Here is a 14,836-nt window from a genome sequence, read left to right on the forward strand (position 1 = left end):
CCAGTGAGGCTTGTCTGCAAGTTGTGTGGGGAGAACAGGGCCGTTTCCTCAGAACAGCGATCAGGAGACCACTGGGGGTCTCAGCACTAAGGCACAAAACTAAACCAGTGTCGGGCTGAGCTTCATTGATGGGAGACAGACGACCCAGGACTCATGGTTGAGCTGTAGGCAGTATCTCTTTATTCACACAGGACGCAGCACAATCTAAGCCAAGCTAAGCTAAACTAAAACTAAACTAAAACGAACAATCCTGTCCTTATTTATACTTGCCAAGTAGGGTGTGAACAGGATGTGACGTAGAGAGGGTGGAGAGAAAAGTGACTCGTGAGAATCAGGGTATGACAAGGAGAGGGGTTGGAGCAAAAACACATCATGAACCAGTGGGGTTTAAACCAATGCTCTGCAGTGGTTATGTAAATAGAATACAGTGTTAAGCAGGGGGGATTAAACCAAATGAAACAGAAGGGGTTTTTAGAAGCAGAATTAGAAGCATACCAACAAACCAGAGCTGCGGAACTAAAGGAGGAGACCCAGGATGGCTGGGAGGCGGCACAGTGGGCTAACCACTGGGCTTTCTCCTGTGAGGTCCCACCGTCAGTCCTTGGCACCAAGTGTGTGGGATTAGTGCCTGCGCCCCTCACTTCAACAGACGTGTGAGAAAGGGAGACGCCACTGCCGCACTGAGCTGCTGACAGGAGTGTGGAGCAGACATCGTGGCCCCCTTACCAGAACAGCCCCACCCACTGCACTTAGTGCTGGCCACCAGAACAGCCCCGCCCACCGTACTCAGCCCCAGCCACTTCGTCAGCTCTGCTAATCAGACTCTGTCCCACACACCAGGTCAGCCCCACCCATCACATTCTGCCCCACCCAGCAGGTCAGTACTGCCCAGTGCACTCTACCCCGCCCAGCAGATCAGCCACTCCCACTTCATTCTGACCCGCCCACCAGCTCAGCCCTGCCCACTGCTGGCTGCCCAACTACCAGGTCAAAGCCTCCCACCGCACTCTGCCCCATCTACCACGTCAGCCCCTCCCATCTCCCTCTGCCCTGCCCACCCTGTCAGCTCCACCCATGCACGCTTCCCCACCCACCAGTTCACCCCCCACTGCACTCTGCCCCTGCTCACCATTCCAGACCCTCCCACCGCACTGTGCCCTGCCCACCAGCTCAGAACCGCCCACTGCACTCTGCCCCGCCCACCCCTGAAGCCCCAGCCACCAGTTCAGCCCCCCACTGCACTCTGCCCCTGCTCACCATTCCAGACCCTCCCACCGCACTGTGCCCCGCCCACTCCTGAAGCCCCGCCCACCAGGTAAGCCCCGCCCACCGCACTCAGCCCCGCCACAATATGCTTACCAACAATGGACCTGATTTGCTGCCCCCTTGTGGACACCATGCGGAATGCAGCTGATAGAGAAACTTCAAGACTTTAGACATTCATAGATATGATGCCATTTCAATCAAGCAGAAGGGCAGGTGGAGGTGCACCTGGTTAGATGCACACACTGCCATGGGCAAGAACCCGTGTTCGAGCACCTGGCACCCATCGCAGGGGGAAATCTTTGTGAGAGGTGAAGTAGGGCTGCAGGTGACTCTCTCCCTCTATATAGCTCCCTTCCTCTCAATTTCTGGCTGTCTCTTTAAAATAAATAAATAAATTAATTAATTAAATAGAAAAGAAAAGAAAGGAAATTCAGTGGACAGAAACTGGGCCTATAGATCTGCACAAATGCAGAGCACCTTCCTGGGCTGGGGTTCTGCTGCCGCCTGGTGGACACGGAGAGGAATGCGCCCTGCAGGGAGCTCATCACACTCAGAGAAAGGATGGCAGTGCCCACAAGACAGGCTGACAGAATCTCGAAAAAGCAGAGTGGTTTGTGCACAACAATAAGAAAAGTGAGTCCATTTTTATTTAAATAGCATGCAATATCAGCAACCAAGTAACTTATTTTTATTTGAAAGATATTTTCTTTTATACAAAATATTTTTTAGAATCTTATTTTTAAAAGTATTTTCTTTATTTATTTTTGAGAGAGATGCAGAGAAAGACACAGAGAGAAACACCAGAGAACTGCTCAGCTCTGGTTTATGGTGGTGCGGGGGATTGAACATGGGGCTTAGGAGCCTCAGGCATGACAGTCTCTTTGCATAAACACTATGCTATCTACCCTGCCTCTTTTATGTAAATATTAAATCTTATCATTTTATTTCGTAAATATATTTCCTTAAGTGGACTGTTGCTGCGTGTGAGGGGCACTACAAACCCTCCTCTCACGGTGACCTTTCTTGTCTTTCCTTCCTTCTGTTTTATGTGACAGGACAGAGAGCCGCTGAGAGGTGAGAGAGACAGTGCACAGGAGCCAGAGGAGCAGCGCCTCCGCCCGGCCTCCCTGGGACTCAGGTCCTGAGCTGAGTGTCCGTGTGTCCTCGGCGCTCTCCAGCTCTGACGGCTCCCGGTGGAGGCTCCTCAGTCCGGTGCGGGAAGACGTGCACCTGGCGCACCTGTAACCTGCATTTGCTGTGGGTTCAGGGACCCATCGCCACAGGAAAGTACTTGCAGGGGCAGCCTCACAGGAGGGAGAGACACCTGCAGCCCTGCTCCATGGCCTGTGAAACTCCCTGCCGGTGGGGCCCAGGGGCTCGAACCCGGGTCCTCGCCACGGCACTGTAGGCACGTAACCAGGCGCCCCGGCGCCGCCCCTGCCCCTGCTTTAAAGGCTCTTGACGTGCACACAGCTGTCGGCTGCCCGTCCTCTCCCGCTGATTCTGCGGCGCTTCCACACGCGGCAGCTCCGGGTCGGGTGTCGGCAGCTGCCTGTGGCCTCCGGGGCTCCGCTCTGCCCGGGACTGCGCCGGGGAACCGCACGGACTGAGTCAGACGCTCCGGTGCTGCCGTGCGTCCAGGGACGGGCTTTTCACTCTGTTCTGCTGAGCTGTGTTCGCTCGGCGGGTCTCAGGCTCTTCGCGGGTCGGAAGATTGTGAGCAGCACATGTCTCCTTTATCCAGAGCGAGGGTGTGGATGGAGGCAGGAGGGAGGCAGAGGCAGGCAGAGGAGAGGCCTCCGGGAGCTGCCGCGCACCTGGACTCTCAGCTCAGGTGTGCGGGGCACAGGCCGAGATCTGCACCCGCGGCCTCGCGACCCTTGTGGACACGCAGCAGACAGCGAGGACGGGGCGTCAGTCCCCACGGAGTCTCAGATCAAGATGTAGAGACACAGAGCTGAAGGGCCTCCAGGCGGCGACATGCCCCCGGCTCCCTGCTGCCACCAGGGGGCGGCTGGACTCTCCTGCCAGCCCTGTGACTCCAACTGCCGCCCAAGGGTGCTGCCCTCCACCAGCTCCAGGGACTGGAGACTCGCCCATGACCTGTGCTTGACTCTCACTGGCCAGTGATCTCCAGCTCCGCCCAGTGAGGGCAGGGCTTCTTGTTCCCATTGGCCTTTCATCTGGAGGACCGCCCAGAGGGGCCTCCCCACACGCTCATTGGACAAGATCTGTAAAGTCCGCCTCTGAGCTCCCGTAGCTGATTGTCCTGTGACTGAACACGCCCCCAAAGCCAATATCAGGGCTCACATTGCTCAGGTTTCGTAAGGCCCGCCTACTGGTTGCTGTCTGTGCTCTGATGGGTCAGGACCTTATGGCAGGCCCACAATCCCTGCCAGCAATCTCACTGGCTACTGTCCTTAGGGCACACCCACAACAGCTACTGGCAATTTCACTGGCTACTACTGTCCTTAGGGCACGCCCTGGAAGGTCGTTCCTCCTGTTTTGTCATTGGTCATTCACTTGAGGACTGCCCACATGGCCTTCCACACTTGCTCATTGGACAGTGTCTCAAAGGTCCACCCACAAGGGTCTTCCCCTGGACTGGACTGTGATTGGCTAATTTCTCTAAACACACACACACACACACACACACACACACACACACACACTCACACACACACACACACACACACACACACACACACACACACACACACACACACACACACACACTTTGTGAGTCGTGTACAACTCACACATGAAAATGCGCTGTGTCCAAAGCCTGAGCGCTCCTCATTCCACAAGCTGCTAGACAACTTGGGTGCTTTGCTGCCGCCCTGTGGACACGCAGCAGAATGCAGCTGGCACAGAAATGACCAAGTCCCCTGTAGGCTTCCCCTTGTCACAGGAGAGAAAGCCTAGGAAAAGGCAAAGAGCCGGCAGCCCCGAGGGAAGAACCGGTGTTCTGTGCATCGCACGTGCAGTCCTCACATGAAAATGCGCTGTGGCGGGCAAGTTAGCTTGTTTGGATACTGAAGGTGCTTTCTCATGGACACAACCCAGGTTCAAGCCCAGCCCCACCACCTGCGGGCAGCTTCAGTGTGGCCCCGGCCCCAGTGTGTGTGTGTGTCTACCTGAGAAAACGATGCGGCCTGAAATGGGGAAGCCCCAGTGGTGGCCAAAAATAACAATGTGCTTCAAGTAGAATGGACTAGCAGATCATTCTTTAGGAACTTGGGTATCAAGTCACTAATTTTTTTTTTCTGTTTCCAGGGTTATTGCTGGGGCTCATTGTCAGCACTAGGAATCCACTGCTCCTGACAGCAATTTTCATTATTATTATTGTCGTAGTTATTACTGTTGTTGTTATTGATGCCGTCGTTGTTGGATAGGACAGAGAGAAATGGAGAGAGGATGTGAAGACAGAGACACCTGCAGACCTGCTTCACTACCTGTGAAACGACTCCCCTGCAGGTGGGGATCTGGGGGTCGAACTGGGATCCTTATGACAGTTCTTGTATTTTGCTATGTGTGTTTAACCCACTGCGCTACTGCCCGACTCCCAAATCTCATTTTTTCTATTCATTTTTTTAAACCGAACTTCCCTTCTCTCTCGTTGTATATAAAATGGCCATCAGGAGCACTGGATTTGTTATTGGCACTAGAGCCCCAGAAATTATGTTGCAGGAAAAGAAAGAAAGAAAAGAGAAGAGGAAGGGATGTCTGCCCAGTAATGCGGTGATATAAAGTTGCACTGAACGTGATGAGGGAATGCCGCTGTGACTGTAGAAGCCACAAACAGGAAGTGTCCTGTCATTTTGCCAGGGAGAAGGAGTCAGTGAGAGCCAGCAAGGTGGGAGGGGAAAACCGGTTTGTCTTGGAGCAGAGGGGCCATGTCTGCCTGGTCATCTGGTATCACACTGGCTTGCCCCCACCCCAGCAGGCAGCTCCTAATATAGTCCAGGGGCCTCAGCACCTGCGGGCTCATCTTGTATTCAGGGTCTCCCTTCAGGTCAGCACCTGGATCCCCCGGGGGTCCCTCCTGCTGGTGGTGGCACCCTGGGTGCTCCTCTGGCTGTGCCGAGCCTCCCTCAGCAGGACCCCGAGGGCCAGCAGCACCAGGGCAGCCACGCCCATCCGGATCAGGTTCTCCACCCTGTGGTCCTGGGGCTGAGGGGCTGCCACTGTGGACACAGCAATGTGGTCTTTAAGGGGAGAGACTGGATTTGTGGACACAGAGGACATGGGGGTCTGGGGAGGTCATTGTCACCCAGGCCCTGACGTCACCCAGGCGTCACCTCCCCTGACATTATGAGACCCTCTGCCCAGCCCTGGCCCTGACCATCCTCACCATTCTCAGAGCTGGGCTTGTTCTGCATGGGGCTGGGTGGCTCAGCTGCTTTTGAGGTCAGGAAATGGGTGAGAGGGAGGATCAGGGGAGCCCAGGCTGTGTTCTGGATGCTGTGCTCCCTGTGCCTCCACTTGTCCTGCCACACTGTGCACAGACCAGATGAGCCTGTAACCCCCATGCTGTTCCCTCTGTCTCCCCATCCTGGTCACCTCTGTTCCTCGTGCTGGTCCCCTCTGTCTCCCAGTGCTGGTCCCCTCTGTCCCCCCACACTGGTCCCCTCTGTTCCCTCATGCTGGTCTCAATTGTCACCCATTCTGGTACCCACTATCACCCATGATGTTTCCCTCTGTCCTCCATTATGGTCCCCTTTGTCCCCTGTGCTGGTCCCCTCTGCCCCCATGCTGGTCTCCTCTGTCCCCCAGGCTGGTCTTTCTGTCCCCTGTGCTGGCTCCCTCTGTCCCCCTGTGCTGGTCCCCTGTGTCCCCCATGCTGATCCCCTCTGTCTCTGCCATGCTGGTCCCATGTCCCCCATGATGATCCCCTCTATCTCTTCCGTGGTGGTCCACTGTGTCCCCCATGCTGGTCCCTTCTGTCCCCCATGTTGGTCCCCTCTGCTCCCTCAGGACTTCTCTGTGCTCCCTCAGCTCCTGCTCACACCTGCCTCTACCTCATTTCACAAGACATTGACTCTAAGACTCAAAAAAATCATAACAAGTTAATATTCACAATAAAGTAGTAATGTTTTCTGCTCCAGGAGGTGGTGCAGTGGATAGAGTACTGAACCCTCAGCATGAGGCCCTGAGTCCAATCCCCAGCAGCACATGTGCCAGAGTGATGTCTGGCTCTTTCTCTCTCTCCTATCTTTCTCACAAATAAATAAAATCTTTAGAAATCTGCACTTTTCATATTAATCCTCGCATAGGACTCAGTGTGGATGTGCAGCTGGTGAGAGCTGAGGACACAGGGCCCAGAGGCAGGATGTCACCATGGCAGTCTGCTGTGCTCTGGGGCTTGGTCCTCAACTACTGCTGCTCAGATACCTGGCAGAAACTGATGGCACATCAGGGGCCTCACCTGAGACCAGGAGCTACAGGGAGACACTGGCCTGGGACATCAGTTGGGGGGAACTGTCACTTGTGCTGTAGCACCTGTAGGTACCCCCATGGGCTGGGGTCACAGGCTGGAAGAAGAACTCAGCCCAGAACCCCTGAGCTCAGAACTCTGACCTCAGATGCAGGGGTGGCTGGAGCACCCCCTCCTTGGACAGGAGAGAGTCCCTGGGGCTCTGTGACTGACAGCGCAGGGTCACCTTCTCTCCTGGGGTCAGAGAGGGCAGGGCTGCATTGAGAGGGAGAGGGTGTCAGCCAGCTGTATTAAAGAGAGGAAAGGGTGAGGGCTGCTGCCCCCTTGCTCTGAACTCAGTCTCCAGGGCCTGTCTCTGAAGACCCTCCTCTCTGTCTCTGTCCCATCAGTCCTTCTCCTGCCCCATACCTGCCTCCCTCCCTGGGGAACCCACACCCCTCTCCTGCCATGACCCTGGGGCTCCCCCATTGCAGAGTCATCCAGACTGAGCCGCAGGCTCCTCATCCGCCACCATGATGTCCAAGGGCCTGCTGGGTACCAACCACAGGGAGGAGTGGCTGTGACCCCCATAGCACTGGTACCAGCCCCCATGGGAGGTTCTCACAGATCCCAGGGGGAAGTGAGTCTGAGAGAGCCCAGCCTGGGTCATCTGGCCGGGGCACAGAGGGAGGCTGGAGTCTCCCTCCTGAGAAAGGGCAAGTTTGTCATAGGCCACAGCAGAGCTACACTGGAGGGTAAGTATATGTCCAGTGGCCATGACAGGGCCCTGCAGGCTTAGGAGGGAGGGCTTCCCAGATGCCCCTACAGAGACCAGCGGGAATTCAGGTGGCCCACTCTCCCCTGCCCTGACCCAGGACACTGCCCCACACCCTGTGTCTCACAAGGGAAACTCACGTCCCCTTGCCCAGCCTCCCTCCTGGGGCTCCCTTAAGAGCAAAGATCCCTGTAACCTGTGTGGGTCTTCAGACCATGAAGGGAGCAGGAGGGAACCCTTACCTGGGACCAGGAGCTCCAGTGGCTCACTGGGGGTTGGCCACACCTGGGGTCTGCTGCTGTAATAGCCATGGCATCTCAACGTCCCCCTGTGGTTGGGGTTCACAGGACCCACAGGAACAGGGTCTGGACCTGCCCACTGGGGTGTGGCTGTGTGTCCAGGGTCCAGGGGGACTTGTCTTCTCCTTGCTGAGTCAGAACCATCTTGTCAAACCCCTGCCCTGGGACACACTGGAGGGTCACGATCCCTCCTCGGGTCACCACAGGGTTCAGCAGGGTTGACAGGGTAGATTTTCTGTAGGATGCAAGGAGAGGAGGAGGCAGCATGGGAAATGAGGTCCCCCTGCTCCCCAGGGCTGGTATGATGGGGCCCCATGAAAGTAGTGCCCCTTCCTGAGGGAGAACCTGAGCTGGGACCTGTTGTTTGCTTCACCTTGGTTTGGCCTCCCCCCCACCTCTGGGAGACTGTGGTTTAGCCCCTGCTAGTTTTGCGCTACTCCCTTCTCCCCGCCCCCTACCCATGTACTTCCTGAGTTCCTGCTGCAGCCGCTGGAGGAGAAGGATGCAGGACAGATCTGTGTGGTGATTAGTTTAGGGGTTCCTCTCTGCCGCCGAGGGAGAAAGACAAGAGAGCACATGTCTCCCCACTCGCTCGTGAATAAAGATTAAACTGCGTTCTCAGCTCAGCCGTGTGTCTCTGGTCATCTCTGTTACCCGCCCGTGAAGCCAGCCCAGATAAAACAACAGGGACCCCTGAGTGAGTCTCACCTGTCACCACCAGCAGCTCCAGGGGGTCACTGGGCTCTGACCAGCCAGCAGGGCTGACACAGTAACAGGGGTATCTGCCTGCATGGAGATGTAGCATATTGGTGATGGAGAACTTGGCCTTGTCTCCGAGTTCCCATGGCCTCTGTGTGTTCCAGGGTTCTGAGCTTCTGTCTTTATTGAGAGCACAGATCTGGGTCCCCAGAGTCCATTGACACCAGAGGGTCACAGAGCTCCCCCAGGGACCACAAGGCCTGGCTCAACCCAGAGGGTGGGTTTTGGGAGGGTCCCTGCAAAGAAATTAGAGATAGGGTCACAGCACCATCCCATTCCCAGACATCAGCTCTCAGCTCAGGACCCACCAGATTCACCCACCCAATATCTCAGATCTGCTCTCCTTATCAGGTCTGGGGTCCCCTGTCCCCAATGAGGGTCTGGTGAACCTGGGGACAGACTCACCTGCCTGCACACAGGCCCTGGGACCCAAACTCAGCCCTGGAAGAGAATCCCTGTGAGAGGGGTGTCCAGAGTCCTGAGCACCAGCCTCCCACATACAGCCCCTGAGTCCTGGGGCCCTGACCCAGCAGACCTGGCTGGGGGGTCCCTCCCAGACTGGGGTGTCCCCCCTGGTTAATCTCACCCAGGAAGATCAGGGCTGTGAGGCTGGGGGTCATGGCATGTCCTCCTCTGAGCCCAGAGGCCCCTCTGAGAGCAGCAGTATGGACAGACACACAGTGTGTTCTCTCAGAGCTGGGCCTCCCTGTGACAAGGTTGTCACATCACCACACCCACAGGAAGGGGAACTGCCTCTACAGGAGCCTCACCCTCATTTTATAAGAGAGCAGCCAGCCCCAGTGCCTCTACCACAGGGTCCAATCCCATCAGCTGACCCCCAGACCCCTGGAACCTCCCCTGGCCAGTGACCCCGGCCCCCACCATCTGTGAGGGTTCACAGGGATGCTGTCTGCAGGCTCAGATCTGCAGACTAGGCTCCAAGGTCACTGTGCTGTCAGCTCAGGTCCCTGTGGCCTGGGCACCCAGGGGAGCCAGGCAGAGAGGGAAGGAAGCAGAGCCCAGAGCGTGGGCTTTCTCCCCACCACGTCTGCATGGACTTCTCTTTTTGGGCAGCTGACTCCTCCTCCCTCTGTGAGCATCCCGGGCCCTCCTGACCCTCAGACCCTGTCTCCTGGCAGAGCTCCCACCTCCTGTGCCCCTCTGCTTCCTCTTCAAGGATAGTGAGGGGCTGGGATTTAGGGTGAAGTGGCTGATTCTCAGACAAAGTTGGGTGTGGCTGCAAATCTGAGGTGTGGGTGCAGCCTCAGGGCAGGGCAGAAGGAAGGCAGACATCACATCCAGACTGTGGGAGGGAAGAACCAGTTTAATCCAGATCTCTCACAGCCCATGTTTCCTGATTCCAACAGCCTCACTGCTTTGTGTTCTCAGTGCCAGTTCCTGGGACTTGGGAATCCAGATGATCTTCCAGAACCTTCTGAACATGAGGCTTTGGCAGCCACCCTCATGTCTCAGTGCATGAATGTCCCCTGGTGGGGTCCCAGGGGTCACCAGGGTCAGGGAAGCAAAGGCATCCTGGGGAGAGTCCATCAAATGTCCCCGGGTGGTCAGAGCCCTGAGGTGCAGGGAAAGTGCACAATCCCCGGAGTCTGTCTTCTCCCAGGATTCCTCCCAGCTGGATTCTGGGCTCTTCCTGTGCTGGTGAATCGGGCTTGAAACAGAAGGACCCCAAGCACCACCAGGACCAAGGCGACCATGGCCAAGTAGACAGCGTTCTCCACCGTGTGGTCTTGCCGGGCTAGCTTTGTGGGCGGGAGAGAGAGACGACCAGGGACTCATGGCTGAGTGGTATGCAATTTAGTCTTTATTCGTGTGGAACGCAGCACAATCTAAGCTATCTCTAATCACAATGCTGTCCTTATATATCCTGAGGCGGAAGTGTCAGGTCCGAAGAGGATGTACTAGAATAGGGGGTGGGGAGAAAGAAAAAACGCATGAACCAGTGGGGATTAAACCAATGCCCTGGAGGCAGGATGGTGCTTAGTTAACAGTGGTTTATGTAAATAGACTGCAGCTTTAAGTGGGATCAAACCAATGCCCTGCAGGCATGGTGGTGCTTAGTTAAGGAGGATTAGAGACAGAGGCTTTAAGCCGGGGGGAGCTGGCATACTACCCAACATGGTCTGATGGGGCTGGAGGTGTTGGCGAGGTCACAGGGGTCAGAACAGCAGCTCCCTGGAGCTTGAGCCCACCTGGGATGCCCACCCTGCACAGGTGTTTCTGCTGAGGCCTGCGCCCATCTGAGGGCTGCTGCTCTCTCTCCCCTGGGACACAGGACAGGGGCCTCACCTGAGACCAGGAGCTGCAGGGGGGCACTGGGGAGGGACAGAAGGTGGGGGGCACTGCTGAGGGAGCTGTAGCACCTGTAGCTGCCCCCTGTCCTGTTGTATGCTTTACATTGGGTTGTTCTAGCTCTCCCCCTGCCAAGAAAATTGGTTCAGTCCTGCTAGTTTTGCGGGCCCGCTTGTCCCCACCCCGAAGGAACCCCGAGAGAGTTCCAGAGTTGGAGAGTTCCAGAGTTAGAGAGAGTGCTTGGCGCCGTCGTGGGGGAAAGAGGCAGCAGAGTTCCGTTTGGTGATTAGCTTGTGTTAGTTTATGAATCGTTGTTCCTGAATAAAGAAATACAGCTCCCCTGCCCAGCCGTATGTCTCTGGTCATCTCTGTTACCTGCCCGTGAAGCTAGCCCGGCCAGCTAGAGCCTCTGAATTTTAACAACAAATGGCGCCCAATACTCCTGTCTTTGTGATTAAAAAGCGCTTGGGAAAATGGCGCCTCCTTCAAGATCTCCATGCAGTAAATAAAACCATGCAGGTCTGGGGCTCCCCCCAAAGGGGTTTGCCTCTTGCTTCTGCAATTCCCACGGGAATTCCAATCATAGCTATTGATATACAAGATTGTTTTTTCTCTATCCCCTTGCATCCGCAAGATTGTGAACGTTTTGCCTTCTCTGTTCCGTCTATTAATAATGCCAGCCCTGCTGATAGATTTGAATGGGTGGTGCTGCCCCAGGGTATGGCCAATAGTCCTACTATTTGTCAGGAGGCTGTTAAATCTGCCCTTGTCCCATATATTCATAAGGGCCTTAATATTTTTCATTATACAGATGATATTTTAATATGGGGAAAATCAGATACAGATCTCTATGCCTTATGTGATTTTCTCATTCCTGCATTAAAGAAAAGTGGCCTTAATGTAGCCCCTGAGAAGATACAGCTAATCCCTCCAATATCCTTCCTAGGTTCAGAGATTTCTCTAACGCAAATTCGTCCCTTAAAACCTAATGTTACCTTCCCTTCTAACCTTACTCTTGCTTCTTTACAAAGTTTTCTAGGAAATTTAAATTGGCTTAGGCAGTATCTCTATCTGCCCACAAGCTGCCTCCAACCACTGTTTGACCTGTTGAAAGGAAACAAACAGCCCTCCTCAAAACGTAAGTTAACTCCCGAGGCCTCCTTGGCACTGGAAAGGGTTAAGCAGGCCCTCCAGGACATGCACCTTGTTCGATTCTCCCCCTCCTCTCTGGTAAACCTTCTAATCTTCAACTCCACCCCCACAGTAGTAGGGGCACTGTGGCAAGACCATGGGGTTCTCGAATGGCTTCACACGCCAGTAGGAGGAGCTCCAAGACTCCTCACTGAGATAGACGCGTTAGCATTCATGGTTCGCCAAGGGAGAAATAGGTATGTGCAGGTCTTAGGGAAAGAACCGGATTTAATCATTCTGCCCTTTTCTCTCACGGATACAGAGTGGCTTATACGCCATCATTCCCGCTTTGCCATAAGCTTCGTGGGGTTTCCAGGACAAATAAATAACCATTTTCCTTCTAATAAATTGATAGCTTCTTTACCTCTTCTGCCTCTACTAGCACCTAAACTTTTCTCTCGGGATCCCATTCCCTCTGCTTCTACAATCTTTACTGATGGCGGAAAAAGGGGAGCTGCTGCCCTTATATATTACCCAGACAAACAATCTCCTAAACCTCTACTGAGCTTCCTGAGAATTTCCCTCAGTACAAAGAACTTTATGCTGTTTTCCTTGCACTAAAAGCTGTACCAGAATCCTTCAACCTTTTTTCTGACAGTGTGTATACTGTTAACTTACTTCCATGGCTTGCTCGTTCTTATGTGAAAATTGATGACAACCCACTTTCCCCTCTCTTGATTCAAATCGCCTCTATGCTCTCTTTTCGAACCCAACCACTGTATATTCAACACCTTCGTTCCCACAGCCCTCTTCCTGGTTCCCTGTCCGAAGGGAATGCTGCAGTTGACTGCCTTGCCGCCACAGGAACTTTCCCAGTCTCTGTCTCTGATGCTGCTAATTTTCATTCTCTAACCCATGTTAATCTTAAAGGCCTTCGAGCTCGATTCCCTGATGTTCCTGTACCACAGTTAAAACATATCCTCACTACATGCTCTTCTTGTGCAAGTGTCATAAAGACACCTGCTATCCAGACCCTTGGGGTTAACCCCCGAGGTTTAAAAGCTAATGCTATTTGGCAAATTGATGTCACCCACATACCAAACTTTGGCAAACAAAAATATGTGTTTGTCTCAATTGATACCTTTTCTAAATTTATGTGGGCTACAGCTCAGACAGGAGAAAGTGCTAAAAAGCTTGTAAGCCATATGCTCTCTTGTTTTGCCGTTATGGGGGTCCCATTATTTTTGAAAACAGACAATTCACCTATGTTTACAAGCAAACAATTTAAAGATTTTTGTTCCCTCTGGAATATTACTCATACCACGGGTATTCCCTACAATCCACAGGGACAAGGCATTGTCGAGAGGGCCCATCAAACTCTGAAGGCTCAACTAAATAAAGATAAAGGAGGAACATATTCCCCCAATATCCAGCTAGCAAAAGCCTTAACTACGTTAAATCTCTTTAATATTTACAATAACTCGGCCTTACCCCCTATTATTCTTCCCTGGCAAACACCATCTACCCTCCCATCTATTAAGGTCAAATGGAGAGACCCACTCGATAAAATTTGGAAAGGGCCTGACACATTATTGACCATGGGAAGGGGTTTCGCATGCATTTTCCCTCAAAATTTCTCTAAACCTGTCTGGGTTCCTGCCCGCCATGTCCGACAATACCCGCAGGATGGCGCTGTTATTCCTGAAGAACAAGAAATACTACAAGAGGACCAGATGCAGGATACATATCAGGACCCGTAATACAACATGGCAGAACCTACAAAATCTGGCTCACAGAGACCTCTCTCCTACCCTTTACCTGTATGTCTTATGTTATAACAGGCCAGTTGTTTTTGTGAGTGAGTGTGTTGAATGAAAAAAAAATTTTTTTTTTGCATGACCCATCTGCTTGGAGTACTCTAAAAGGTAATTGGCTTTATATAAAAATGCTGGACGCAGCCAAAGTTTCTGGAGACGTCCAGAAACATTACAAAAAATTTTTTCTTTCTCCCTCTTTTGATTTTTATATATAGTTTTGGTATATATGTAAGTGTTTAGTCTTAAACTGTGTGACTAATGACAGATATAAATTTGTTTTTAAATGTGTTTTATAACAAAAGTTCTTTTTCCTCCAGTTTGTTATAACTAAATGTTTATGGGTATGTCTCAAGTTTGGTAACACTAACTTAACGGTCAAAAGTGTAACCCTACAGCTACACTTTTACCAGACAAGGTAAAAATTAATTTGTTAAGGTAACTTACTATTTAGGTAAAAGTCTAAATGTTCAACGTGACTATTCATTCCCAAAACTAAACTATATAAATTTTATATACAGGACACCTTTGAAGGGCCTCCAAAGGTGCCCTGTAAACTATCTTGTGGAAATTAATCCACAACATATCTGGCATCAATCTGGCACTGTAAACGTTAAAATCATTGTCACGAATATGCGTTAACTCTCTAAGCAATTTGAGTCTGTTTAAAATACATATTTTAGCTAAAATTGGTCTCAAGATCCTGCGGTAGAGGCTGCTACAGGAGGTCACATTAGATGGCCTTTAAATAAAATCATAAAGAGATTTTAAACCAATTATAATCATCGAGGTATCAACTATAACAAACCTATAACTTGTTACAAGTTCAAATTAACCACGAGAAGCAGATTGTTTGTGTTTCTTTCACAGGAATCCCGGAAAAACCATCTGAACCCCTGCACACCCTGACGTCACCCACTAGATGGCACGACTACCGTGGCACACCCCCCGAAACCCTAGATGTCACTCAACGCGATCTGAAGAACCTGATACACAGTCTCCAAGGACAGAACTTTCTTCATGCCTGGTTGCCGTTCCTGCTTCTGACCTGCCTGTCACGTGTTGG

The 14,836-nt window shown here is 52.7% G+C and overlaps 1 protein-coding gene and 1 pseudogene across 1 annotated transcript in view; both read right to left on the minus strand.

The window, feature by feature from the left end:
* Positions 1-14,836, minus strand: part of LOC103128202 (leukocyte immunoglobulin-like receptor subfamily A member 6) — a 180,698-nt gene that overhangs the window by 6,256 nt on the left and 159,606 nt on the right. The window lies entirely within an intron of this gene.
* Positions 7,760-9,135, minus strand: LOC132533107 (leukocyte immunoglobulin-like receptor subfamily A member 5; annotated as a pseudogene).

This window comes from Erinaceus europaeus, chromosome 2 (genome assembly GCF_950295315.1).
Source record: "Erinaceus europaeus chromosome 2, mEriEur2.1, whole genome shotgun sequence".
NCBI classification, from domain to species: domain Eukaryota; kingdom Metazoa; phylum Chordata; class Mammalia; order Eulipotyphla; family Erinaceidae; genus Erinaceus; species Erinaceus europaeus.